The 20,632-nt window shown below is 48.2% G+C and overlaps 1 long non-coding RNA gene across 2 annotated transcripts in view; it reads left to right on the top strand.

Moving 5' to 3' along the window:
* Nucleotides 1-17,603, top strand: part of LOC143441244 (uncharacterized) — a 30,786-nt gene extending 13,183 nt beyond the window's left edge. For both annotated transcript variants that reach the window (XR_013108460.1, XR_013108461.1), the window contains exons 3-5: nucleotides 8,115-8,349; nucleotides 15,994-16,086; nucleotides 17,470-17,603. This is a non-coding gene — a long non-coding RNA (uncharacterized LOC143441244). The remainder of the gene's footprint in view (nucleotides 1-8,114; nucleotides 8,350-15,993; nucleotides 16,087-17,469) is intronic.
* Nucleotides 17,604-20,632: the final 3,029 nt, after the last annotated feature.

The raw sequence follows: 20,632 nt of genomic DNA, 5'->3' as shown, positions 1-20,632 counted from the left end.
TGTGTACACGGACAAAGCTTGCTTTACTTTGGCCATGATTTGGGTTGGTAGCCTTTCTCCTTGAGTCTGTGGGATTAACAATACCTGTTTCCTCTCACACCCTCTCTCATTGGCTCAGGAACATTTGTCCAAGTGGTCTTCCTTCAGCTTTGAGACCTGGCCATACCCCATACAGCATCTGTTTATCATTTATCATTACCCACAGGAGTACCACTGGACTCCATTGGGCATTGTTGGTTGTTATGGGTAGCCCTTTTGCAGAGGTCTGTCTTTTTCAAAAAAATTCTTCTCGCATGTGCACATTCCTGTGTACTTGCGTGAGTGTGGGTCCCTACATGACATTGTGCAGGTACAGAGGTCAGAGGACAGCCTTGTGTTGGCCCTTGCCTTCCACCATGTTGAGGCAGGGTCTCTTGTTTACTGCTGCCCCTAAATTTCTAAAAAGTCTCCTATCTTTATCTCCCATCACACAGTAGGAACATGGGAATCACAGGTCTATGCAGCTACATCCAGGTTTATATGGGGCCTCGGGATTTGAACCCAGGCCCTGGAGCTTGTGTGACAAGAGCTTTATTCCCTAAGTCAACTCCTCAGCCTCTATAGCATTGTTATTATTATTGAGACAGGTTAGCACTATGTAGCCCTAGCCAGACTGGAACTTTCTAGGTGCTTCAAACTATCTTTGAACTCACACTGATCCTCTTGCCTCAGCCTCCCAGTGTTGGGATTCTGGGGGAATGCTGAAAGGTTTGGATGAGGAGGTTCCAGACACTGAGACAGATCACCGTGCAGAAAGGTGTTTATTAGAAGAGTTATCAATGCCATGGACAAACAGACTCAGGGACAACAACATGGTGGGGGCTCCAAGGAGAGTCAGGCCCCAGCACTGGGGACAGAAAGAATGGTGGGGGCTCTGAGGAGAGGAATCAGAGGCATGGGGCAGAAGTAGAGGGTCTTCTTCCACCTCTCTGAGGATGGCGAGGTTTCCAGGCCTGCAGCCTGGCTCCCAGATTCTCAGGCAAGGGGGTGAGGAGCGGGATGGGTGGCCACCAATAACCCCTTTGGTGTAAACTCACTTCCCAGGTGAGAGACCCTGAGGAAGTCAGTGGGCTAGGGCCTCTCAGAGGCTGTCTCCGGGTGTGAAAGGAGAAAGGCCGCTGCAGTTATTGTGGCCAGAGCAGCTGGATTCTGACTCCTCCTTATCTGTACCATGTAACCCATTCTCCTGTCTTTAATAATATATTCTCATGGTGAATCTTGATACTCAGTGGACTTCCGTTTTGTTTCATAAAACATGGCTTTGGATAGAGGTTGTTTCCATTTGACCCCTGCCTGTCAATTCCCCTAGAAGGATTGATTGGTGGGGCTTCACCAACTCACACTGAATCTCCCCTATGGAGAACCAGCCTTGTCCAGGGTGCTGGAGTCTCACACTATAAACAGGATCCTTGGTCTACTTTCTAGAGATAGTTAGATTCTCTCAGCAATACCCATGGGCTGCCTAGAGCAGGAATCACCTGTTTTGCTAAATTTATCCTTCTGTGGTCTTGGGTGGTATTCTCATAGGAAGTTTTAAAACCCCCTCTTCTAATTGTTTGCTAACCAATGCAGTGGGGTTTCGGGAGCCCTGTATAGTCATTACTGCCTTCCCTGGGTTTCTTTTCTGTATGGGCTTCTTAGCAATTTTTACACAAGCAGCTTCTTGCTTATTCATAAAGGATAGATGACAACTCTGCAGATCTGTGTGTGCTTATTTCTTGGTGTCCTTTTGCAATTACTAAATCATCCTATAAATACCAAGCAGAAGTGGAGTGCGGGGGACCTAGATCTCAGGAGAAGAGCACGGGGCATTCAGTAGCCTCTGTCCATACTGCCCCTCACCCTTCCTGCCTCCTCTTGACTCTGAGTGTGTATTATTGGGCTTATTCTATTGTATTTAATCATGCCAAATGGCATTTTGTGCCTATTAAAATGACTGTATGGTTTCCTTCCTTTCTCCTGTTAATATGGAGAATTAATTGATCAATTTTCAAGTATCAAAGCCACCTGCATTCTGGTATAAATGCACCTGGCTGAAACAAATGATCATTTTGTTCACTGTTGTCTCATGACTCATGAACACTTTCCTGAGAACGTTTTGCAGTGTGTTCATGACAGAGAGTGATTAGGAAGGTTTTGAAGTTTTTCTAGTGTATTTTCCCATCCGGTTTAGATGTTTTGCCAGCTTCACAAATGAGTAGTGAAGTTAGTTTCCTTCCTTCTGTTTTCTGAAAGAATTCGGGTAAATTTATGTTACATTTCCTAGGACACTTGAATCTACCAGTCAAACAAGCTGGGTTTGAGGTGTTCTTGGTGGGGCTGTTTGTTTGTTTTTAAACAGGAGAATCATTTTAAGAACAGCTATAGAGGGCTAAAGAGATGGCTCAACAGTTGAGCCCTTATTGGTCATATAGAGAACCTAGGTTTGGTCCCTAGCATCCATCTGTTTCAGGGGATCCAACACCTGCCTCAGAGGGTACTGTGTGAATGTAGCGTGTGTGTGTGTGTGTGTGTGTGTGTGTGTGCCCAATGCCTCCCCCCAATAGATAATTTTAAAACACCTATGGAGATAGTCAGTTTTTTTTTTTTCTCTTCTGACAGCATGTGCTGGTTTGAACAGGTTTGACCTGAATAGATTTTTGTGTTTCCACACTTGGACATATGGAGTGGCACTACTAGGAGGTGTGGCCTTATTGGAGTAGGTGTGGCCTTGCTGGAGGAAGTGTGTCACTGTGGGGGGTGGGCTTTAAGGGCTAATATATAAGCTCAAGCTACACCCGGTATAAAAGACAGTCTCCTCCTGACTGTCTGCAGAAGAGAGTCTCCTCTGGCTGATTTTGGATCACTGCCAAGCTTCCTACCATGATGAAAATGGACTGAACCTCTGAAACTGTAGGCCAGCCCCAGTGAAATATTTGCCTTTAAAAGAGTTGCCTTGGTCACGGTGTGTTTCACAACAAAACCCTAACTAAGACACAGCATAATTTTTTAGTAAACTATAGTTTTTTGGGTTTTTTTGTTTTTTTAAAATTTGTCTTTTTTGATGGCACAAAGTCATTTGTAGCATCATCTTTTTAAGGGGTTGGCATCTGGCCTCTCATGTTCTTGTTGGCCTCTGGATGCGTGTAAGATACAAAACAACCCGTTTTGGTTTGTGCTGTTCTTTCCTTTGGTTTACCTAGTTTTCAGCTGCTCCAACTTTTCAAAGTGGCTTCCTCTTCTCTAATGGTGTCTGGATCCCCGTTTGCCGTTGGTTTCTATTTTGATTCCTCTATAACCTCTTCCTTTTTTTTTTTTTTTTTTTTCTGGGTGGAGGTTGTAGAAGTCTGGGTTGTGGGGTTTAGAGGTAGAACTGGAATTACAGATAGTTGTGAGCATGTGGCTGTGCTGCTGAGCCATTTCTCCAGCCCTGACCTGCTGCCCTTGCAGAAGACCTGAGTTCAGTTCCCAGCAGCCACATCAAGTAACACACAACCACCTCTATCTCCAGCTCTAGATGATCTGATGCCCTCTTCTGGTCTCCATAGGCATTATACTTATGTGTACATACCCACCCACATACATACATACATATAAATAATACATATTTTTTTAAAGTGCATCTCTACTAGACAGTATACAAGTACATTTTGTTCTTCAAAAATCCACTTTGATGAACTCTTGTTTCTAACTGAAGTCTGTTCTTGTTGCTGTTTGAGTCTATCTGACCCCATCCCTCCCCACCAGCCCTCTCTCTTCTTTTTCCTTCCTTTCCATTGACAAGATCTCACTATGTGGCCCAGGCTGGATTTGAACTTGTCATTTTCCTGTTGCAGTTTTTCTGGTGCCAGGCATGTCTTTATTTCTGATGAGAACTTTGAGAACATTTACATTGGGGTTCTGTCTTTTTCCTCTGCTTCCAACAATAAGGGCAATGAAAGGAAAGGCAGGGGAGGGAGGAAGAAAGCCCATTGCAGTACAGGCTTTTTAAATTTAAAAGAAAAAGTGCAATGGGGGACCCCCTGGTGTGAGAATTAGGGCCACTGTCTAAGGAACACCTACAGGGGTCCCTGGAAAGCTTAAAATGCTTGCTTTCTTCCTCTCTTCCTCCCTCTCTCTCTCTTTTCTTTCTCTTTCTTTCTTTCTTTCTTTCTTTCTTTCTTTCTTTCTTTCTTTCTTTCTTTCTTTCTTTCTTTCTTGTTCAAATTTGGCCACTGCTAGGATAATGGGGAGGGAGTTAGAAGCAGGTGATGGACCTGTACATCTGGCCTCCTTTACAGAGCAGGGGAAGTACGGAACCAGGGAAAGGTGCCACTTTCGTTCTGCGAATGCAGATCGCTGTGGTTTTGGGAATTATCACCATTTAAACCAAAAAGACAAGATATTTACAAATATCTGTGGCTCTTGCTAATTACCAACCTTTTAACTTGTGTTTTAGCCCTGTGACTCTAATGTGCTTTGATGTGGCTTTCTGTGAATGGGTCAGTCTGTGGGTCCCTGAGCACTGTCTTTCATGAAATTTAGTGACTTTGGCAACAGGACTCTGTTTCCCCCTCTCAGGCGCCCCCTCCCCCATCCTCATATGTGTATGTATAAGAGTTTTAACTGTTCACGAGTTTCTAAGGTACTGGGTGTTTCCTCTTTCCTGCACACTGGGTAACTTTGGTGTTTCAAAATATAAGAATATTGATTCTTTTTTCCTCCACAGCCTCCAGCATGCTGCAAGTCTGCCAGGTGACTGTTTTTCATGTTCTTTCATTGTTTCAATTCAATTTCTTTCTCTCTTTGGGACTGGAAAAATGGTTTAGCAAGTAAGGCTTTTGCTGCCGTGCCTGGCAATCGGAGTTTGGTCACCAGGACCCACAGGATAGATAGAACTGACCTCTGTAGGTTGTCCTCTGACCTCCATACTTGGGTCTCTTTCTCTCTCTCTCTCTCTCTCTCTCTCTCTCTCTCTCTCTCTCTCTCTCTCACACACACACACACACACACACACACACACATACACACACACACACACACACACACATACACACACACACACACACACACACACACACAGAACACATAAATAAATGTAATAATTTTAAAAATTTCCCCTTGCAATAAGATGTTTTTCTCTTTCCATCCAGTATGAGAACATTTTAATTTCCACACACATCACAATTAAAAATAGCAGCCTTTGTCTAGTAATCCCAGCATTTGCCTCATCTCTGGGCTGATTCATCCCGGAGCCTTTTCTTCATAGTGACTCACATGGTCTCCATACTTTAAATGTCAGATAATTTTGCAGACTGTTGTCGTTATGCTGAGAGGTTGTTATATTGCCCCCAAAGTGGTTGATGCCATTGTTTTAATAGCTAATACTTGGTTAGGTAAAAGTCTGAAAGAAAGGTGGCTTTCCACAGGTTGGGAATTTGGGACTCACAGAGTTGACAAGCCTGCCAACTGATCGTGGCCATTAATCGCAATTCAAGGCCAAAGGCCACAGAGGCAGGAGCCACGGTGTGACTCCTAGTCCAGTAGGAGAGAACTGGTGTCTTGTCTTACTCTTCCGGTTCCTTCCAGCCTTCTGTAGACTGGTCTTCCCACCACACCATGAGGGTCCTTAGTCTAACTTGGTCGACCGCCTAGTTAGACTGTTCAGCCGATTGTCTAGGCACCCCACAGCTTGGTTGTTAATCTTCTCTGTCCACTTCATGAGATCTAAAATCATCTAGGAGGTGGAGGTACATCAGTGGTGTATCCAAGGACATTTCTACAGATAATTGAGAAAAGACCTCTGAATGTGTGTGGCGCCATGCTGCCGGCTGGGTGCTCAGACAGAACAGAGCTGGGGAAGACAATTGTAGCGTTTCCTCTCTCTGCTTCCAGGCCATCCTGAGGGGACCTGTTTGCCTGGCCATACCCCACAGTCCCTTCGTGCCATGACAACCTGACCCTCTCAGAAACTGAGCCAAAATGCACCTTCATTCTTTAACGACATGTTCTGTCACTATACTAAAGAAATGAATCTGCAGAGTGACATCACTGTAGGAGCTCAGGTCCCAGCTCTGACTTCTTTTCCCTACTCTATATGTGAACTCCACAGCACAGCCAAGCTCCAGAAAGTGATTCTAAACAGGAAGACGGCGAGGTTTCCTCCTGCGCCATCTTCTCTCCTGGGCCCCTCAACTTTTGCTTGTTCTCACGTGCCTCCCTGCTGGAGCCTGTGGCCACAGGAAGGTGACATGGCTGGAGTGTCACATCCACAGCCTTGTCATTGTCACACCAGTGTCCCCTCTTTGTGCTTCTCCCAGAGCGCCCATTCACCTGCCAACATTGATTTTCATGGGAAAGCTGATTTGTTGGGAGTTATTTGTATGCACTGGAAGAGGACAGAAGAGGACCTGTGGAAGTCATTTTCATCTTTCAGATGCTCTGTTGTACATGCAGGACGGCAGAGTGGGTCAAACTCCTGGTGCAGCCAGACTCAGCCCTTTGTGTTTAACGGGCTAGCCTTTGGTGTGACTGTCTTGGAGTGCTGTGGGCACTAGATCTGCCTGTCTCCAAGTCTAACCCCCCCCCCATTATGTGAGACTCTGAATATTTTGTTTGAAGTTTCTCACATGGGTTATAAGTTTATAAAGGTTCCCTGTGCCCACAAAACCACAGGTCACAGTTGTACCAATGTGACAATTGTTCAGGTCATCAAAATCTTGGATAATATTTTTATTTTCTTCCTCCTTCCCTCCATCCCTCCATCCCTCCATCCCCCCTCTCTCCATCCCTCCCTCTCTCCATCCCTCCCTCCCTCCCTCTCTCCATCCCTCCCTCTCTCCATCCCTCCTTCTCTCTATCCCTCCATCCCTCCCTCTTTCCATCCCTCCCTCTCTCCATCCCTCCCTCTCTCCATCTCTCCATCCCTCCATCCCTGTCCCTCTCTCCCTTCTCTCCTTTTCCTCCATTCCTTTTCCCCTTTCCTCTCCTTTCTTCTCCCTCCCTCCCCACCTGCTCCTCTCCTCCTCTCTCTCTCCCTCAGCTTCATTCCTTCCTTCTCCTTTCTCCTCCCTCCCTCCCTCCCTCCCTTTGTCTCTTTCCTTCCTCTCTGCCCTCACTACCAGCTTCTGGAGCCTTGAGGCATTCAGTACTGCAATGAGGCTTCTGCTTTTTGACCACAGTTTTCCTTTCCACAGTTTCCTGTTGCTGAACTCTGTCAAAGTCACTGACACTGACACTGACAAAGGCTTGAGTTCTAGCAGCCCGTGCCTCTCCTGCACCCATCGTAGGGAGCAGATCACCCCAACTGTACCCCAAAGCTACAGGCAGTGCTGACCTTGCTCACAGGTCTGTCATGATTGGGGTCTGAGGGGACAGTGTTTTCCTTTTCACTCTGAGGAGGCCAGACAGCTGTGCCTGGGGTCACAGTCTCTATGTACCAGCTTTTCGTGTCCTTGTTGGCAAGAGCCACAGCCAGAGATGCTGGATGCAACCTCAGTGTGTGCTGCTTCATGGGGCATGGCTGCCTTTCAGCACAGCTGCTGGGCACTGAGGGAGGTGGTCTGTGAGAACAACATAGAAGGAAACTCATGTCCTTTTATGATCTGGTCTTAGAAGTTACACCCCACTGTTTCTTGGTGCTGTGTGGACTGAGATGCCAGAGAGGGTCCAGGATGTAGGAGAGGGGACAGAGGACCCTCCCCACGGCAGGAGCAGTATGAATGATGGAGCACAGGGAAGTCACATTGAAGAAGCTATCTGTTGCAGTAGCCATTCAGCAGTGGATTAACATTAACTAAACAATCAACTCTGTTCTTTCCCATCCTCCAGAGCTCACAGCAGATAATCTTAATTGTTCTTAAGCACTTGGCCCATCTGCAGGGCTGAGTCAGGTCCTGTTCAAGCTTCCTGTTCTTTGCCTCATAATAAGCAACATGATAGAAAGTCACCCTTGCACAGTGCCTGTGGCATGTTGTGGTGATACCAGCTCACTTGGTCTTGTGACCCATCTGTCATTCCTGAGAAGGACAAAATGTGTGTGTGTGTGTGTGTGTGTGTGTGTGTGTGTGTGTAAGGCTGGAGGTTGATATTAGGTGTCTCTTTATTTTTTGACACAGGGTCTTTCACTGAACCCAGAACTTATCGACTCAGCTAGATTGTCTGGATGGTGAACTCTAGGAATCTGCCTATCTCCAAATCCGGGATCATCGGCATGTGCCACCACACGTTCACATGGGTGCTGAGGAGCTCGACCCAGTTCCTTACACTTACATGGCAAACACTGACTGAGTCATCCCTGGCAGCACCCCCGTCTTATGCTGGAACCCAAGGGAAGAGTGTGAAGCATGCAGGGTAAGGGTCTGTGCAGAAGCAGAGCTGTCACTCATGGGATATTAGCTGAGGACATCTGCATGGCTCTCTCAGGCTCTGCTGACAACCAGAACGAGTGAGAGAGGAGGAGCTGGGAGAGAGAGGCCCGGAAGTCAAACCGCTCTCCAGTGTTGCCTTGTGTATCGTTTCTGATTGGCTCAGTGTGTGCCCAGCGCCTTACCTGCCCCTACATCTGGAACAGGTGCCAGCAGCTGCTGGTGGAACAAATACAAATCAGTAGACAGGAGCCTCAACGATGCCCAAGCTCTTTTGGGAGCTGCAGGTGGTGGTGATGGGTGAGGTTCGGGGCTGAGCGTATGTTGTCCTTGTCATTCAGTGTAGCCTTGTGACTGAGACTGAGAGAGTGCCAGATGCTCTCTCCTGGGTCACTGAAGTCAGCCTGGTCCTTCCAGTGCTTCCTTTAACTTGCCACTCCCTCCTCCCCCGTGAAGTCTGTCTATCTGATGAATGCCTGGTGTTCTCTTCAAAGGCTCACCTCTTCAACTGTGTCTAGTGGTCAGGCCGTCTCAGGCTCATCGAAGAACCAGCCTTCTTTCAGGGATGGAGGTCTCTTGACACTGGCTTGAAAACTAGTCTTGCTGGATGAAGGTGCCTTGTGGGGTCTGAGCAAAAGCCCTCATGGCTACTGCACACCATGATGCTCTTAGTTTCTGGCCACAGAGGTTTCTCATCCTTGCTGGGGAGCCAGAAATGGGAGTGGGCAGTGATGGTGGGCGTGATGGGGTAAGCGATGACTGAGGCAAACCAGTGTGTCCCTGATTACTTTGGTCCAGCCCATCTGCTTCTGGAGAGGTGAGGTTTTGGGTAGAACTGATTTTATTCCTGGAAATGAGAATGTGAACAGTGTTAGCACCCGCTCCAGGAATCTGCCCAGCTCTCAGCTGAGCCAAGCTTGATTTCAGATGCCCAGTACTGCCCTGCTATGTGCTGCTCTGGCCAGGCTTGGGTGCAGATAAGAATACCCAGGATTGCTTTTCCAAGTCATTGGTGTACCTATCCAGGGACAGTGGTTGGCATCCATTGTGTCCTGTATGTTGAGAGAGAGAGAGAGAGAGAGAGAGAGAGAGAGAGAGAGAGAGAGAGAGAATATCAGCTCCACGCTCTCAGAAGGGGTAGTTGTTTTTTCCCATTCGTTGCAGCAAGATGTAGTATTCCTTAGTCGACCCCCACCCCTCTGGCCTGTACCCACTCCGGGTGCCCTAGGAAGGTGCAGGCAACCTGTGTACTCAGGGGTCAGTAGTTTCATACCCCTCCCTTACCTTAAGCACCCCCAAGCCAGCAGCCTGGATTCTCCAAACATCAGATGAAAATAACCCTTTAATTACCCACCCAGGCAAATTTAGGAGTGCGAAAAGAGGGGGAGAAATGGAAACACTGCAGACTCAGTTGCTGCTGACATTGATTTCTCAGAGTGTTGCTGGGCGGGAGTCGTGCTGAGAGAGTGTAGGCTGAGTGTTATGCAGAGAGGATGAAGGCAGCCCTGCTGCTCAAGCTGGCGTGTGGGCACTGCGTTCACAAGCATCCTCCCACAAATGTGGCTACACGGCAGGTGTCTGTGCTGCCCTGATGCATGCGAGCCCTTCTGCTGTATGTGCCGCCCTATGTGGATGTAGGAGGCCAGGGCAGAATCGTTTTCTCTAGGCTGACTGTGACTTTTATCTGCTTTCAAGGTTTGCTCACCCTGTTTCCTCTGCCCCTTTGGCTTTGGCTGCAGGCCCAATCAGCTCAGCCACTCACCAGAGAACTCCAGGTATCCACTTCTAGCCTGATGACTGCATCAGCCTGGGGACAGCGGATGTGAGAGGGGTGAGAGAAAAGCGCTGCTGGTTGGGCAAGAGACTGCATTCTGCATAACAGCCATGGCCCCGTCTCTTTGAGTAGATGTCCACCAGGCAGCAAGCCCGCCTGGTAGGAAGCACTTCGGAGGGAACACTTGGGAGATCATCACTCCCAGCTGAGCTTCTACAGATGAACCAGCATTCCAGACCCTGTGTGGGGTTGTGTGGGACCAACTCCACCAGTGGGATGGTTTTCTTCTTAGAACTAGTCACCCTTGGCGCAATCAGGTAGCAATGTGATGAGAATGTGAACAATCCATCTCTCTTCCTAACTTGATTTGAGTCTGCCTGTCTTCCAGGAACTGATAAGTTCAGTCTGGAGGGCACACAACTTTAAAAAATATTTACTTATTCTTTGTGTGTGATGTGTGTGTACAAGGGCGGGCATGCATACAGAGGCCAGTAGGAGAGTTCTCATAGTCATATGGGTTCTAGAGATGGCACTCAGATTGCCAGTACCCTTGCCTGATGTGCACTGTGAGAGTTTACAGTGCAAAGTCTCCCACCTCCTTTATCCTCTCGTTTCATTCTCCCACCACTGTTCCAGTTCTTAAGATTAGAGGAGATCACGGATGAACGGATGGATGGATGGCGGATGGATGAATGCACAGGCAGGGGGATCGGCTGGTAGATGGATGGGTGAATAATGAATAGATAGATGGATTGGCTGATGAATGGATGCACATGTGGGTAGATGAGCAGGCAAATGCGTGAATAGATGAATGGGTCCATTGAAGAACCATGGATGATGGATGGTTGGATGGATAGGATAGGTGTCAGGAGGGATGGATATGTGAACACACAGACATGAATAGATGATGTGCTGGTTAATTTTATGTCAATGCGACACATGCTAGGCTTCTTTTGGAAGAGATAACTTAAACTGAGAAAACACCTCCGTCAGATTGGCCTGTAGGCAAGCCTGTGGTGCATTTTCCTTCACTGGTGGTTGATGTGTGAGGACCCAGCTTACTGTAGGTGGTTTCACCCCTGGGTTGGTGGTCCTGGGGGGCTACAAGAAAGCAGGCTGAGCAAGCCAAGAGAAGCAAGCCAGCAAGGAGCACTCTTCAAGGCTTCTGCCTCAGTTCCTGCCTCTAAGTTACTGTTTTGAGTTCCTACCCTGACTTCCCTTATTAACGAGGGTTGTAAGCTGAAATAAACTCTTTCTTCCTCAAGGTGTTTTGGTTATAGTGTTTTATCACAATAATAGGACCCTAAGATGGTTGATCTGATAAGTGTGTATCTTTATACACATACATATACAAAACATGCAAATAGGTACATATTAACATATATATATTCACTTATATGTGAAAAAATCTATACATTGCATGCATACATGTGCACACCTTCACACACACTCGTGTGTATATGCACATGTGTATATGCATGCACACATACACCACACATATACCATGTACGATTGTTTTGCAGACACAGCATGATACACCCTGCACACTCTGCTTCCCCCACTTCTGTCTGCTTCTCTGTCCTTTCGGATGGGCTTTTCTCACTCTTAAGTCACCGCTGTCCTCCCACTGTACAAGCTAGCTGATTTGCTGGTGAGGATCCTAGTCACTGTTTCTAGTATCCTACAATGGGAAGCGTTGCTGTGCGTAGCCTGGGTTTTGTGCACAGATGCATGTGCGGGATGGAAAATGCCTAGCCTCGAGTTACAAGCATCTTTTTCCTAGTAGGCATTCCTGAATCAGCTTCCAAAGAGTCAAGTCTGCATTTCCTCAACAATCTCACCAGCTGTTTTAACCACTATAAAGTATTGCAAATTGATACTTCTAATGTAATTAGTGGGCTTTCCCTCTGGTGTTTAAAAGCCATTTCCTTCTCTCTTAGTTTTTTGTCCAGGTACTTGGGCTACTTTTTTTCCTGTGTAGTGATCAACCCAAAAATTAGGCTCGGTAGCTGTGGGTAGGTAGAGCATCCTGATCTCAGTGGGGATATTGAGTAGGGAAAATGCAAAACTCCCACCCCAGGCAGATGACGTTTGATGAGAGCCAACTTCTTCACCTGGAGCTCAGCTCCACCCTAAACAGCCGCACTGGCATTGGGTTGCCCTCACCCAGGACATTCCTGATCTGTACACACTCAATAAAGATGCAGACTGCTGACTGACTATAGCTAGTGCACAGTTTGGGTCAGCAGCCTTTGCAAGTTTCTATCCCTCAGAGAAAGAGTTAAATGAAGTCCAGACCCCCAGGCTGCCTGCCCCTGTACTGCCTGTTCATAAGATGGGTTTCTGCCCAGAATTCCCTGTTGCAAACATGGAAAGACACAATAGCAAAATCTCTGTTGCCTTTAACTCCTCCTCTTAGTATGTGCTGCAGGACTCACCCTGCATCTTGCCCCTCTCTGTACTGTGAGCCATTGGCACACTTACCCCACATTTGAGAAAGGACAGAACAGGTGACTTTTCTTTCCACCCAGGGTCCAGATCAACCAAACCTGCATGCTCTCATCAGGGATGGTGGAGGTACTGGGCAGCCTACCTGAGGGCTAGGCAGAGTCCAAGGTTGAGGGAGTACAGGACCCTCAGCTTGTGGAGATGCCCCCAAGTGACAAATGACAGATAGTGAATAGGACAACTGCACTGCCTGGCAGGTAGCAGCCAGTAGTAACCATCCTTGGTCATCAACTAGCCTCTGTCTCCTGTTCTCCTGCTCCATGCATGTGCTCTGCTAGGCTGCTTCCTCTGCCTGCTGGCCCCCAGTAGGAAGAAAGCCCTTACTCTGCAGACATCACTGACCTTCAGGGAGAAGCAGACACAACTCTTGATTCTCTGAATCAACAATGAAAACTGTTGGTTCTCCATCACTCCAGACCCCACTATTCTGTGTTCTTTTATCATAAAACAAACCCAAAGAGCTATCTGATATGCTGTCGGCACACTGTAACTATTACCTATTAGAGCAGGCCTGCTTTGCCCTGACTCCTGTGAACCTGTAGGCAGTGGAGCTAGAAGTTGCCCCCTGGCCTCACTGGAGGTAGCATTAGGAATACCATGTAGTCCTACTGAGTGACGTCTTATACAACTTACAATCACCAAGGCAAGGCCATTTTACAGAGTCTTTGGGTGTTATGTTGTTGTGTTGTGTGGCTGCTGGTGTTGTGCGGGACTGTGGCACTCACACGTGTGGGCGTGGGTCCTGTTGGGCTGAGTTGTGGTTCTCCCATACGTCTGCCACCCCAGGCAGCTGGAACCGTGGCTCAGAGAGCAGAAGTGCAGGAATTTGACTGAGTTCACTCCACTCAGCGCCAGGCGGAAGTCAGGCTGTGAGAAGTCGCAGAACTCTGCTCCGGGTGTGGGGGGATCTCAGTCTGAGGTCCCGTGGGGGCAGAGGTCTTGGGTGGGAACCCCTGGGCAAGAAGGCATGTGGAGATTGACTGGTCTCAGACTTCTGGGCTCCCAAGCGTCGCTGCTGGGAGCCACGGAAGAGTTGAAACTGTGGGGCTTATGGGCTGGAGTGGCCCGCAGCTGAGAGGGACAAGGGGGAAAAGCTCCGGCAGTGCCCCGCGGGGTGGGTGAGACTCTTGGTCATTGTGACTCACTTGGCTGGGTCATGGCTGGCTCAGCTAGCTTGCTTGAGTTGGCGGCCTCTATGGCTGGAACACAGAGAGGTCCTCTGGTGGGAGATTAGGTGGCAGCTCATTCGTTAGAGGCTTTCTCTATGTTCTCCACAGCAGGGCCCCAAAGACAGAGGTAGTCCAATGTTTTAAAAGGTTTATTGTCAGGGTGGAAAGTGGATGAAGCTGTATCCCGTGTTCTCAGGGCAAGCCCGAGGTTAAATATCTTTTGCAAGGAGGAGGGTCTGGGAAGGAATGCTTAATTGGCTATGCCCTCTGGCTTTTAGGTATCTCATTAATATGGAGATCTCTTGAGGCTGTGCAGTCTGTAGTCACGCCCTCTACCTGTGTTACCTGTGCTACATGACCTAAGGCTACAAACCTTTGGGAGGGGCTGTGGATAAGTGAAAGGAAGCAGGGCCCAGGAGTAAGGCTGAATACCTACCATTTCATTAGGGTATTATCTGGGGTTCGAGGCCTGTGCTCGATCAGGTACCCAGCTGCCTCTCACAGCCCACTGCCCCACAGTGTTATTAGTCTCAAAATGTGTGAGGGCCACAAACAGTGGGACAAAGTAATTCTGTATAAAGATGATGACGGTTAAAAGAAAGAGACTCAAGAGGAAAATGAAATAAAGTAAAATCCAGTATCCTTCCATTTGCTTGGTGCTAACACTAGTGTATGATGTATTTGTTATGATTTCTATCTCTCTTTCTCTCTGTCTCTTTCTCTCTATTTCCGTGTGTGTGTGTGTGTGTGTGTATGTGTGTGTGTGTGTGTGTGTGTGTGTGTGTGCTTCCACCCTATGAGAAGGCCTGAGGGTAGGTGAGATCAGGATCGGTGGACGCTCTTAGCAATCAACATCTTGGTCTCTACTAAATTCCTTTCTCATCAGAGGACCCCAGGTTCTTTGGAGACATGACCAGACTAACTTGGGGCTACCCTGTAGCAGCTCAATGGGCCTCTGTACTGCCCTGTCTCCTTACACAGTGCTTGGCTCACCCAAACTACACAAAAGGAAAGAACAAAGAAATCCAGCTCTGGCCGTGATGCTGCCTCCCCCAACCCCAGGTTTCCACCCTCCCTCTGGGTCTGATCTGAGGAGAGTACAAAGCCTTTGGCTTCATGGGGTCCCCTGGAGACAGCTGCTGACATCAGGAGCCGTGGCATCCTCTGAGGTCCAGGAGGTGATCATGAGACTGTGGACTAAAGGCAAGAGTCACAGAATTCAGCCATAGCCCCTCTCCTTCTGGTCTCAGAGAATGCGCTCTTACAAATGGGTTAGGAAGAAGACACCCACACGTCGTCTCTGTGGCTATAGGATGCAGCTGGGCTTTTGGGGAAGGGATTTATATAAAGAATTAATATTTATCTCTTCTGTTTTATATTGCTTGCTTGCTTGTTTGTTTGTTTGTTTTGTTTTCCCTCTTTTCCTGACTTTGCTGGTACATGCCACAGGATTCTGCATCTCACTTGTTCACATTTTCCCTTCGGTGGAGTTTTGTTAGGTTTATTGTGCAGTGAATGAGAATAGCCTCTACTTTCCCCCTGCTTCTTCCTCCTTTTGTTATTTTGTTTTGCTTGTGGCACTGAGGATGGAGCCCAGAGCCTTGCCTTTTTCAGGCAAGTGCTCGTGGCCCTGAGCTACATCCCCTAGCTCCAAAATTTCTGAGGCAGATTGGCCTTGAACCTGTGACGCTCCTGCCTCTACCACCCAAATGTCTACTAGCTGGAGTTGCAAGTGTGGCTGGCTTTTCCTCTTTGAAAGAATTCCAAGGCACTGGGTCCTTCTTGCTTTGTGCCCGACACCAGACAGGTGCCAGATAAAGTGTGGAGCAATGTCAGAATAGGCATGGGCCCCAAGAAAGTGCCCTGCAGAAATCCCCGAGTTCTGAGCGCAGTGCTCCCTCTCCATCTTGTTTTGATTGGACTCTCGGTGGAGGGAGAAAGTGACCCCGTGGATGGCCTCAGTCATTTGTTCCCTGCAAGGAGGGGCAGACAGTCTAGGGCTAAGGATTCAGAAGCTTGGGAAAGGATGACAGGCTCCTGGGTCAACATGTTCTAAAAAAGACAGAGATCACTAGTTTAAGGGGCCTGATCCTAACATACAGGCATGCTCAGGATAGAGACCATCTCTGTCCTAGGACGAGGTTCCTGGCTAATTCCTTTCTGTTCCTCCTGTCCACAGCACAGGGGCTGCTTCTGATACAGGGCTGGCAATTTCTCCTTAGGCGTCACCTTCAGAAATGTGCTAAAGGCAGAGTGTCTCCTCCAAGGCCAGGTGAGAAAGGACCAAGGTTGGGAGCATTTGGGGATGGTATTCACCATGTGGTTTAGAGGGAGGGAAACACAGACTCATGACCCAGGGCCCGACAAGATTGACTTTGGACAAACTGAAAGCTGAATGTTAAGGAACTAATAAGGATTTTAAATGTTTTACATTTATTTATTTATGTATTTGTGTATTTATTAGTGTGTGTGTCTCCATACCACAGTGCATATAAGGAAGTCAGAAGACAACTTGTGGGATTCAGCTTGTCTCATTTACTCTCTGGGTTCTGGAGATTGAACTCGGGTTGTCAAGCTTGGTGGCAGGTGTTTCTATCCACCGGTGCATGTGGTTGGCTCATTATTATTATTGTTAATATTATGATTATTATGTTTGTCTATTTAGTAGAGACAGGATTTCTCGTGTAGCCTTAGCTGTCTAGGAACTCACTTTATAGACCATGCTAGCCTCAGAGTCTCAGAGATCCACCTGCCTCTGCCTCCCAAGTTCTGGGATTAAAGGTACATGCCACCAATGCCTGGCTCAATATTTTTTCCTTTCTTAAGATTTATTTTTGTAGCCCCTGAAAGCTAGTTTGCTGGAGTGGCACACTCCTTTAATCCCAGGACTGGGGACACAGTGGCAAGAGGATCTCTGAGTTCCCTGATCTACAAAATGAGTTCCAGAACAGCCAGGGCTACACAGGGAAAAAAAAAAAAAAAAAAAAAAAAAAAAAAAAAAAAAAAAAAAAAAAAAAAAACAAAACAAACTGTCTCAAAAAGCTAAGCGGGGAAAAAAAGAAAGAAACAAAGAAAGAAAGACTTATTTTTATTTTTTTCCTCAATATTTTTTTTGATTATTTTGGAATTTCACATCATGAATATTGATTGCTCTCACTTCCTGGTCCCCCCAGGTCTCCTCCCCAACCCTTGTGATCTCCCCCTAAAAATAAAGATGAGGAAGAGAAGGAACAAAAAGAGAAGGAGGAGGAGGAGCCGGAGGAAGAGGAGGAGCAGGAGGAAGAGGAGGAGCAGGGGGAAGAGAGGGGCAGGGGGAAGAGGAGGAACAGGAGAAGCAGGAGGTACAGGAGGAAGAGGAGGAGCAGGAGGAAGAGGAGGAGCAGGAGGAAGAGAGGAGCAGGGGGAAGAGGAGGAACAGGAGAAGCAGGAGGAGCAGGAGGAAGAGGAGGAGCAGGAGGAGCAGGAGGAGCAGGAGGAGCAGGAGGAGCAGGAGGAGCAGGAGGAGCAGGAGGAGCAGGAGGAGCAGGAGGAGCAGGAGGAGACACCAAGTACAATTTATATCACCCATTGAGTTCATTAGTGTTTCTGTTGCTGTGACAGACACCATGACCAAGGCAACTCTTATAAAGGACATTTAATTGGGGCTGGCTTACAGGTTCAGAGGTTCACTCCATTATCAAGATCTCGGGAACATGGCAGCATTCAGGCAGGCATGGTGCTGGAGGAGCTTAGAGTTCTACATCTTGTTCAGAAGGGAACAAGGAGAAGACCGGCTCTTCAAGCAGGTAGGAGGAAGGTCTCAAACCCCACCCCCACAGTGACACACTTCCTCCAACAAGCCCACACCTACTCCTTCCCCACCTCACCCCCAGTGGAAGCCGTCAATTGTGGAGAGCCAGGAACCACAGGAGATGGGCATGCCACACGACAACACAGATGTGGTCTGCCAGCTCTGTGCCACATGATTCTGTATGTCCACGGTCTATCCTCCAATCACAAATCAGCCAGGAATGAAACCGCTCTTGAGACAGGTTGACCTAGGTGCTCAGGGCCTCTGTAGCCAGTGGCAGAGTGAGAGCAGACATAGTAGGAAGAACCCGTTTCTAGGCTTCTCCCAGTGGCTCCTCCGCCTATCCCTGTGGGCAGAGTTCCAATGTGCAAGACGGGGGACATTAACAATTCTTACCACTGCACACTGACAGAACCCCACAAAACCTGCCACTGAGATGCAGCAGCTCAACTCAAACATACATACATCCCTGTTGTAGAGACACAGGGAGGGTAAACACCCCATTGATGACCCTGGGAGAATGTTGTCTATTCTGTTGATGCTGAGTTTATTATGAAATGGATTCTAAGCTCTGCCACAGGGACATCTCAGCAGCCAAAGAGGGCTCACTCTCCCATGGTCCTGAGTATGGGAGGGAGGGTGGGTGCTAAAAGCCAAGCTCAGTGGCTGAGGATGGACAGTGGCATCCTCAGGGACCCAGGTACAGGGTGACCTCATCAAACCTTTGACCTGTCATATATTTTGAAACTTCACACTGGAGGATTTTCTTGCTGAGTTTAAAGGTGATAAACACTGGCCTTGGCCAAAGGTATTCATCAGATTTTGCACCTTCTTCCTGTCTAACATGGTCCTAGCCTCTTCTGTCTATGTGCCTGGATGAGACGCCTGTGCTTGGACTTGCTCAGAGACCCTGGGAACTGTCCTTTCCTGGAGTAGGTGGCCCATCTTGTATCAGTACCGCCTAAAGGACCTCTGTCCTTGTTACCAGCATCACTGTCTCAGGTGATGGCTTCCACTGGGGGTGAGGTGGGGAAGGACTCAGTTTTCAGTTTTCTTTAAGGGGCTGGCCACTGGGGGCTTGACCATGTTCCAGTGAATATATGGATGTGGTGGTTTGAATATGCTTGGCCCAGGGAATGGCTGCACTGGGTTCCAGCTGATGAAGTGGGCCAGACACATGAAGAATCAGCCACACATCTAGTAGAAACCATGTGACAGGTCTACGTGCATATGCACACGTGTGGCTCTTCTTCACACCCTCATCTCAATTTCCCCCTGGGCTGGCTGACCACAGGAAGGTGCCATCGCATGAACTAGCATAGGGCAGGGTGGAATCTACAGGGCTTATGGTCAGCTTCGAGGTGAGAATATTATTATCCTGAGAACTGGTCCTGCTCTGAAGTCACCAGGCTCTTCCTCCACTGACATCTAGGCTTTGTGCTTCAGCATCTGGACCCACCTAAAGAGCCAGAGGTCTCCTCTGGGAGGGATCCCAGCCTTGCTTAGTCCCGGAGTTATTGTTGGGATCCATACAAAGACATAATGTAGAGGTGGGGTGTGAGGCTGCAGCCAATAGTCAGGGAGCAATAGTGAGCCTTGCTGGGGGAGAGCGTGGCAGTCTGATAATGAGGTGTTCGGGAAGACTGTGCGTGTCATGGGAAAGCAGCAAGGACTTCAGGAATACCTTTGTGTACACAGATGATAGGCATGTATATGTGAGCACATGCTTATACTACTTGTGTGTGTATGCATGAGCAAATGGCTGCATACATCATTGTGCATGTGTGTACAAGTGTGTGTGAGCATGAGCAAACGGCTGCATACATCATTGTGCATGTGTGTACAAGTGTGTGTGAGCATAAGCAAATGCAGCATTCAGCACTGTGTGTGTGTGTGTGTGTGTGTGTGTGTGTGTGTGCACCTGTGCTTGCATGAGCACAAGACTGCACATCTGGAGGCAGATGTTCTTCCCACCCTGTAGTCTTGACCTCTGGATGGAGCTGGCAGTGCAGTATTTGCCTCCATGCTGGGAATTTGCTTTGGACTCTTCTGGACCTTCCTGGGCCATCCTTTCCTGAGGAGGTCAGGTTGGTGTGGAGTAACATGGAATACAAGCAAAGAGAGCAGAGGAGGTTCTCTGGAACCCCTTCCTCAGAAACTCATGCACAGTGTGCAAAGGTTGAGCACTTATGCCTTCTGGCAGTCACTCAACACCCCTTACCCCATATAGGGATGGAAACAGGTGTGTGTGTGTGTGTGTGTGTAGCTTTGAATACAGCTTATTCTAGGGACAGGCAGCCCACCTTCCTTGAGGCCCCAGGCCTTGAAAATAAAGTTGTCTGAGCAGAGCCCAGAGGGAGGGCAATGCTGATTAATTCTAGGCAGGCTGAGTGGCTGGTTAATGCCAAGCCATCGAAGGCACATGCAAATCAAGATGCCTGATCAGCCAGATCTGCCTTCAGCTCCTGTCAGTCTCTTCTCTGTCCTTTATGCTGAAAAGCCAGCCAGGCCTCAGGGAGCCAGTGGGGCCAACCTGCCTCTGCTCCTGGCCTCTAGCCTTGGTCTTCCTGTACAACCTTGCTAGGTTGCTCAGGATCAGAGGGAGCATGTTAGCCTTTCCAGCTAGACCGAGCCTCTGTTTCCTTACCCCTCTGTCACATGGCCTTTCCTCTGCTCCCAGGGTCTGTACTTCCAGATTCCAACAGTTTTATGGTTAGCAGCATTTGCTGCTCAAGCATGAGGGCTTGTGTTTAAATCTCCAGCATCCATGTAAAAAGCCTGTTGTGCTTGTGCAGGCCTGTAACCCCAGGGCTGTGGGGGTGGAAGTAGGAGGATCGCTGGGCTTTGCTGCTAGCCTGGCTTCAACTTCAGTGAGACTGCCTCATGAGAATAAGGCAGAGAGTGATAGAGCAGGACCTGCTTCCCAAACACACACACACACACACACACACACACACACACACACACACACACACAAACATGCATACACACACAAACTCACACACATACACACATATACACACACATA

This window comes from Arvicanthis niloticus, chromosome 2 (genome assembly GCF_011762505.2).
Source record: "Arvicanthis niloticus isolate mArvNil1 chromosome 2, mArvNil1.pat.X, whole genome shotgun sequence".
NCBI classification, from domain to species: Eukaryota; Metazoa; Chordata; class Mammalia; order Rodentia; family Muridae; genus Arvicanthis; species Arvicanthis niloticus.
This window is presented reverse-complemented; position numbering and strand designations above follow the sequence as displayed.